This window comes from Hipposideros armiger, unplaced genomic scaffold (assembly GCF_001890085.2).
Source record: "Hipposideros armiger isolate ML-2016 unplaced genomic scaffold, ASM189008v1 scaffold_382, whole genome shotgun sequence".
Taxonomy (NCBI): domain Eukaryota; kingdom Metazoa; phylum Chordata; class Mammalia; order Chiroptera; family Hipposideridae; genus Hipposideros; species Hipposideros armiger.
This window is the reverse complement of record NW_017731732.1, coordinates 662,769-670,596: the sequence shown is the minus strand read 5'-3', so window position 1 is coordinate 670,596 and position 7,828 is coordinate 662,769. Positions and strand designations below refer to the sequence as shown.

At 48.5% G+C, this 7,828-nt stretch overlaps 1 long non-coding RNA gene across 2 annotated transcripts in view; it reads left to right on the top strand.

The window, feature by feature from the left end:
• Window positions 1-5,716: 5,716 nt before the first annotated feature.
• LOC109393523 (uncharacterized) overlaps window positions 5,717-7,828 on the top strand; it is a 102,995-nt gene continuing 100,883 nt past the window's right edge. For both annotated transcript variants that reach the window (XR_002126277.1, XR_002126275.1), the window contains exon 1: window positions 5,717-5,938. This is a non-coding gene — a long non-coding RNA (uncharacterized LOC109393523). The remainder of the gene's footprint in view (window positions 5,939-7,828) is intronic.

Sequence of the window (7,828 nt, the reverse complement as noted above, 5' to 3'; positions counted from 1 at the left end):
GATTCATAACAGCAGCAAAATTACAGTTATAGAGTAGCAACGAAAATAATTTTATGGTTGGGGGTCACCACAACATGAGGAACTGTATTAAGGGGTCGTGGCATTAAGAAGGTGCTCTAATGGGTTTCCATTACCTTGATGAAAAGTGCCATCTCCCTATCGAAGGGGACTTTGGTTTCAGCTGTAATGTTTCAAGGGTTTTCATAGGAAAATGCTACTGGTGTACCACTTGTCGTTGAATTTTTAAAATTGATGTCCCTTTTCTTTTATCATGGATGATGACATACACAATGGCACACGGAACACGCATGTATAGGCTCCTCCCCGCCCAACGTCCTGTGCTGGCTGTGGGCTCTGCCTCACCGAGGCCAGACCCTCTCCTTCAGCCTCTCTTGCGTCATCAGTTTTTCCCTTTCTACTAAATCATTTCAATCAGTAAGTATACAGATAAGCTATTATTTCTCTTAACAAAAAAGGAAATTACCCTTGACTCCACTGCCCCTCCCGTTAACAGCCCCATTTCTAGAACGGTGTCTTTTCTCACTGTTTTCCTTCTTTCTCCCCCTTTTCTCTCCTAGTCCCTTCAGACCTTCACACTCTCTCCCCAACACAAACCCTCCCCTCCCCTTGCCAAACCCAGTCCCCCTTCACATGACCTTCAGGAATGATTACAGGTGATCACTGTCTCCTCTGAAAACACCTCCTTCAGTTACCTTCCCAGAGATCACCCTCTCCCGGCCCCCAGCTCCCCGTCACACCTGTCCCCCTGCAGCTGCAGGGCCCCAGGACTCAATTCTTGCTTCCTTTCCCTACACACATCCTCTGGAGAACTCAGCCAGCCTCGTGGTTTGATGAACTATACTCCATCTAATTTAAGATGTCCTCAGTTATAAGTGTACCATTGAGTTCAAATTCCACCAAGGAAGAAAAACACTGCCACTTAAACTCTGACCTCCCATCATGTCAGTTGTAGGTGTCTCCTTGCTCTCAGAGTCCCTGAGCTGCTCTGGGTGAGTGCTGACTTTCTCTGTCCCAAGTCCCTGGCTGTGTGTGTGGGGGTGCAGGTTCAATGTCTGCCCTCTGCCCCTCCCTCCAGCTCTCTTTATCACCCCACCTGTGGGATCCTTACATGGTGTCAGGGAGGTCTCACCTGGTACTGTGACCAGCCCTGCGACACCATGGCCCATGGGGATTTACTCCCTGGGCTTGTGTAGTACACAACCTGCACAACTATATATTATTGACTTCACAATTCTTCCAAATCCTTTTTCTTCCTTTTTTTTTTATAATACTCTGTCCTAGACTTTTGAAGCTTGAAAGCAAGAATGAGACTAGTTGTTTGCACGCTTCCTTGTCATTGCAAAGCAATGGCCAGAGTGCTGGGCTTTACTCCAGTTCAGCTCCCTGGGCCTGTCACTGTGGCTGCAAGAAGCCATGGCCTGACCCACATAGGCCTGGGAGTCCACCCCGGAGCCAGTTATGGTGGCAAAGGGTGGCATTCCCTTGTTTTGCTTCACCCCACCCCATCAAGACTCTCCCTGGGTATGGAGTGAAGTCCATCCCAGCCTACATCATGCTGCTACCAAGGGGGGTGTGGATGGAAGGCTTGTGGGGGCACCGTGGGGTCTAGTCCGTAGGACTAGTGGCGGGCGGGGGGGGGTGTTTGCAGATGGAAGTGACGTGGGCCTGTGTTTAGGCCCCTGGACAGGGCAGGCTAAGGAGGTTGGAGGGCATGGGCTTATATTTGATTAGGAAGAAGTGAAGTGGAGAGAGGTCGGAGCTGGATCTGCTATATGGGGTGGCCTTCCCCCCATCCCGAGGGAGGGCAGTGACAAGATCTGTTTGCTCCAGTGAAGGAGGGGCCATTGAGCATGTTCCCTGTCACCCTCTGTGGGGGCACTGGGTCGTGTGCTATATCGTGCTATACTCTTGGGGACGTGCCAATGGGTAATTCTAATTGACCCTTTCCGTTGATGAGAATTGTTACCGTCTTAAGGGACAGGTAACTTCAAGGCTAAAATTTTTGTTTCCTTCTCAAATGAATAGAAAGTACCTCCATTTTATACATGTCTGCAGAGTTGGAGGGAACACAGCATGAGGCATGGGGCTGTGTGTGCAAAGATTTTTCAGAAGTCCTATGTGAGATGGGCTGGTGGTTAGGAATGTGAACTCTGACACTAGGTGGCCTGGGAACACACGTGGGCTGTGCAACTTTGGGCAGGACCCTGGCCGTCTCTGTGCCTCGGCTGCTCTGTAGGAAAGTGGGGATGACTTCCCCACCTTCCTCACGGGCTATTTGAGGATCAGAAGTTGTAATGCTCATGTGTGTTTAGGAGGCTGATGGGCACAAATCAAATTCTCTTAATGTGAGCCCTCAGTATTTATGACAGCCCCATGACATGCTAGCATGCACTGTGTTGAGGACTGTGAGTTGTTTATTTTCCTAATTCAATGAAACCTACATTTTTGCAGTGCTGTTTTCATTGGGAAAAGAGCCTGCAGATGTTTAAAAAGTGTTTCCACATTTAAAATGTCATCGTTGCATTTTTTTTTTCTGGTGGAACATGCAGGAATGAGCCAGCTTGAAGAGAAACCACTCTAGAACATTCCATATTAACAGTCCCGGGGGTATTAATATATTGGGAGTGGCCTCCCCTTCTACACTAATGCACGCTCCCATTCCCCGCCCAAATGAAAAGAGCTCTGGGTGGACAGTCCATCAGGAATTCAGACACAGCTTTCATGGGACTATCTAGTGTGACACTGTTCCTGTGACCTGGTTCCACTGACCTTCCATTGTGGTGACTCAAATTGCTGTTTTGGGTGGAGGACAAGCATCGTGTCTAAGGCCTTGCCCTGGAATGTTCTGGAAGACTCACTGCAGTAATTTTGCTGTGATAAAGTGAGGATGCCTCTGGCAGGGCGTGTCCAGCAGGAGGGTGTGGCTGTTACATGAGCTGATATTTACCAATTATGTCAACTTTCTTTCATTCATTCCTAGCAGTTTTATAAATTAATATTTTTCAGTTCCCCCTGAGATTAATGAGTTGGTTTAATACAAGTTTTCATAAATAAAGGCTGACTTTCCTTATAGAAGACAAAAGTAACAACATCTATCCTCTGCAGACTCCTGGCATCATGTGTATCCCTCAGGGGCCGCTGGGCCCCACTGCCTCAGATGTGCGCCTCAGAGGGCTGCTCTGCAGATGCTGCTCCATCCCCACTCCCCTCTGTCCCTTAAAGAAAACACTCTGCAGTTAACTGCACAATGAAGATATATATACCTACGTTCCAGAAAGCCACCATGTTTTCTACTCTCCTGGAAAAAAACCCCACAAAAAACCAAACTGCAAGAAATAAATCTTATTGATTGACACGGTACAACTTTCGGAGGGAGCTCAAAGTACTCGGCATTGTCTTATAACAAATGCCCCGATTTTCCTGTTACAAGAGCTGAGATATAGAATAATGAACAAGGTTTTTTCCCTAAGATGAACCCAGCTATCAGTGGACACTGGGCCTGCTGACCCTTCCAGGGAGATGGATGCTGCACACAGATACGAGCGCCTGGTCTTCCATCCTCCCCAAAATGTTAATTTCTTATTTGCTCTGTATGCTTCAGGGGTGTCAGACAGAGTACAGCCCATGCGGCAGCAGGCACTCTATCGAAAAGTTTTAAGGGCTGTAGTGTTCACCCATTGCCTTGCGTGTGTCACCTCCAGAAACCATGGTCAGCCTGATGTGGTCACAACCACTTTCCTGGCTTCTCAGAGGCTGCTGAGCACCCGGGATGCTGCTCTCTCCACTCCTTCTCATAATTTAAAAATGAGGGAAGTGGTGGCAGGCTGTCCCACCTGGCACCCTTCCAAAGAAAACTGAGAGGCAGATACTACTCTCTGTTTCTGCACGTAAATATTTATCAACAATATTTAAAAATTCTATTGTTATACCTTTAATATTCAAATCTGGCATATTCTTTTTTTTTTTAAAGATTTTATTGGGGAATCGGGGGAGGGGAACAGACAGGTAGACAAATTGCTGTTTTGTTCTTCAGTCTAGTTGTGGAGGACGTTGCTTCACTGGTCCACGTTGGTGTGATCATTGCTCTTCCCGGGTGAGGCAATCTGTCGCCAGTCATTGGTCGGCCGCTCACAGCAGCTCCCGGCAGCTCACGCTGGCTGCCAGCCACTCACGTAGCTAACAGCAGCCCACTGCAGCCTATGCCATCGCCAGCCACTCACAGCAGCCCAGCTCCAGGTCGAGCTGTTGTTCAGCATCTTAGCTGTAGAGGGCAAGCATTACTGGTCCTCAATGTGGGATCCGAACCGCAGCCCTGCTGCTCAGAGCTGGTGCTCCCAAGCGAGCTCTTAACCAGCTGAGCCACTTGGTTGGCCCCAAATCTGGCATATTCTTAAAGTCTGAAAGATGGATAGAAAATATTTTGTTAAGTCACTTAGTCCTGAAAACGGGGCATATACCCTCCTAATAAACAGCTGTTGACCCTGACAAAGAACATCTACTAAGAAGGGTTCTTGGTGGCTCTCTGGGCTCAAACTTAAAAACAGAGCCTAGCAGTTATTTCTACACAGGGGCCTCTCATGCAAGCTGTGCTTCAGCTTCAGTGAGAAGCTCACACTGAACTGCCTGCCTGCACTGTGTTCTCCTGCCTGGTGAACCAGCCCTTCTAAAGGAGTTCTTGGAATCCCATTTCAACCAATAGGACTGAGACTTTCCACTTCCAACTGGAGCCGAGCAGCTATATCCCATCAGCATCTTCACTGACCAATCAGAGTGGCTCCATTCTGACCAATCAGGACAGTGGCTTTTGGATCAATATAACTTCGAGGATTTAGAGTCCTCATTTGCATGAGGATGGACCAATCAGGGACCAGGGGCCGGGACTGCTCTCTATATAAATCAGCTCCCCTCTGGCTCAGAGAGCGTACTTTCCCTTTCTGCTGAAAACTGGAGACTGTGTTTCTCAGGCTGGAGCACCAAAGACTTATCGACCAGAGCTGAGAGTAGCAGAATGGCCTGGTCCGAGGGCCAGTTCCTGGCCATGCTGCTTCATAATTGAGCTGTAACGCTATTGAACTGCTCCACAGCCATGCTGTTCTCACAGCTGTGCTGTACTGTGACTGAGCTGTTCTCACTGAATAGAGTTTCTGTCTTCACCGCACTCCAAATTCAGGATCCCTGTTGGTGTTGAATTAGTGACAACAACCATGGGTTGACACAGCTTTGAAGAGATCATGTATATCAGAGGAAGAAGTTTAGTGTATCAGAGGAAGAAATGCAGAAGGAAACATGGATGGAAATAAGTATTACCATGACAAAGAAAATCCAACCTCCTTAAAGAGCAAGACCTTATCCCGTTCCTCTCCCTTCCCTGAAGTGCCTTGAAAAGAACAAGAGTTTCATACATGAGCTTTGAGATACATTCCAAAATTTCAGTGTATGCTTGAAATTCCAATGCACATGAGATGTTACTTCTCAGTTGTTCTCAACTCTCCCAAATAAAGCCTCTTCCCTGAGGTGACATGTGAGGTTGTGGGTCTCTCTGCCAGGGCCAGGAAGGCTGTCCTTCCAGGAAAGGCTGCACAGACCCTGGGAACCAAGCAACCCCACTCACAAGAATGAACAGAATGTTGGGAGAGGAAGTGGTGGCTGTGAGTCAGCATGAGTCATCTTGTTCCAATGAGAATGAAGACTGAGGTGTGCGCCTTTCTCTCTCTCTCTCTCTCTCTCTCTCTCTTTTTTTTTTTTTATGGTCTCAGTCGTGTGGACATCATTGGGAATGGAGGGAAATAAGCGACTGTATGGTCCTTGCTTTTTAAGTTTCAAACTGGCCGTCCAGGCAGGCTGTGCCTGAGCTGGTGTCTGCCTCTCGATCGGCACAGCACCCTTCCTGGGAAGGTGGAGCCATCAGCTTCTTCTGGTGAGTATGCTTCTGTCATTTTTATCATCAGTTTGCCTCAGGGTCTCCACTGTGTCAAAGTTGTTGTGTCTGGAGTGGACACTGCATTTCATTCAGACTTTGAGGAGCCACCGTTTGGGAGAAGCGGCTTCCTCTGCCCCCTCCCTCATAGCTACTGTATTTCTGCCTGATTGTCTGGGGAAGTTTCTGGGCTGGTAATTGTCAGTATATCATCTTGGAAGAGATGGTGATGACTGCCTGGGAAAGAAGCTGTTGGAGACTCCTGTGTGGAGCCACAGCAAGCTCAGAGGCGGAGGTGGGGATCTGTGCTAACCCAGGGGTGCTGGGGTTAAGCTTCCGCCTCTCAGAGCTGCAGGAAACAGCCTCTGAGCAGTTTCTGGCCGCATGGTCTGAGCTGCCCAGTTTTAGTGCAGGAAACACAACAGAGGGAGAATTTTGGCTTTTCTTCTCTAAAGGCATATGAATGAGTCCAGAAATTGACTGTATGTCTTTTTTTTTTGCTTAACACTGAACGTTACAAACTGATCGAATCAGAAAGAAAAAACGCTGGGGGCTGGGCAGGGGGTGAGGTTGGGGCAACTGAGTCGTGGAGGCCTGAGGTGGCCTCAATATGTGTTTTTCAAGCTGTTACCATACTGATCAGGCTTAGCTTTACTGTCAAGTAAAATACAGGAAATATATATTTTTAAAACATCATTCTACTTACTGTAAATGAAACGGTTACAATGTCATCAAGACCTTATGATAAACATTTTTCGAATTTGCTTTAAAAGCTGCACATCAGTGAGCAGAGTATGACAGAGAGCTTTTTCAGTACAGTCATTTGAGTGCGTGGGCGTCCTGGGTTAGTAATGAGTCAGCACCCAATTTCTAAAATTGGTGTAGCTAAGAGAACGTTTGATCACCCCCCAGCACAGCATGCTGGCTGGCCGCCCCCTCTAGGACGATTTGGCTGTTTGGTCTTTGGTTAAAATCAACTGTGGATGCCTTCCCTGTTTGGGGGGTCCCTTGCAGCCTTAGTCCCAGCTCGTCTGTGTCACACTGAGAGGCCCCTCAGTTAAGGGGTCCCCGTGCGAGGACCAGCTCCTTTGGCTGATGGTTGTATGTTTTAAGTTGTGCCTTGACAGGACTGGTTGAGTACACAGTTTGTTAAAAAATGCAGTTTATGACAGGCTGGTGTGGCTCAGGGCTAAAGCTGCTTCTGGCATCCTGCGATGTCACACCCATTGAGGGGCCAAGCACAGAGGTGCTCCCAGCTTGAGCTTCACGCTGTGATTCTGCATGTGCACATAGGATGGGAAGGTTGTTGGCTCGAAATCAGAGAGCAGGATTCCCTCGTGCCTTGCTCTTATTTATAAAGGGAGAGAAATGTTAAGAAAATTCCAAATAAAATAGTTGGTAGGTAGCTCAAGGGACAAATGCCATCCTGTGTGACTGCAGCCCCCCATCAAGTTCAGTTGGGCCTGCCCAGGATCAGGGTTTTGTGCTTGGATGACTGTGGGTGGGGCCCCCAATCCTGCTGCTCAGCCTCTAGAAGCCTCGGGTTTCCAGTCTGAGGCCCAGCCTGCCTCGGGGGGCTGCATGGAAGACTGAGATTGGTGTCTGTCAAGTGCTTACAAGATCTGCACACAGAAGGACCCCAGCAATGTTAGCTCTACCGGCTTCCACTCTGACCTGGCCTCTGAAGGCCTTGGGTTCACAGCCCCTGAGTCAGTGCCATGACTTTTCAGGCAGAACCCTGTCATCCCAGTAGTGCCAACCCAGTGAGGCAGACCCCATGGGTCTCCAAGGTGGGGTAGCAGCCCGGCGCCTGCCTCTCTCTCTCTCTCTCTCTCTCTCTCTCTCTCTCTCTCTCTCTCTCTCTCTCTCTCTCTCTCTCTCTCTCTCTCT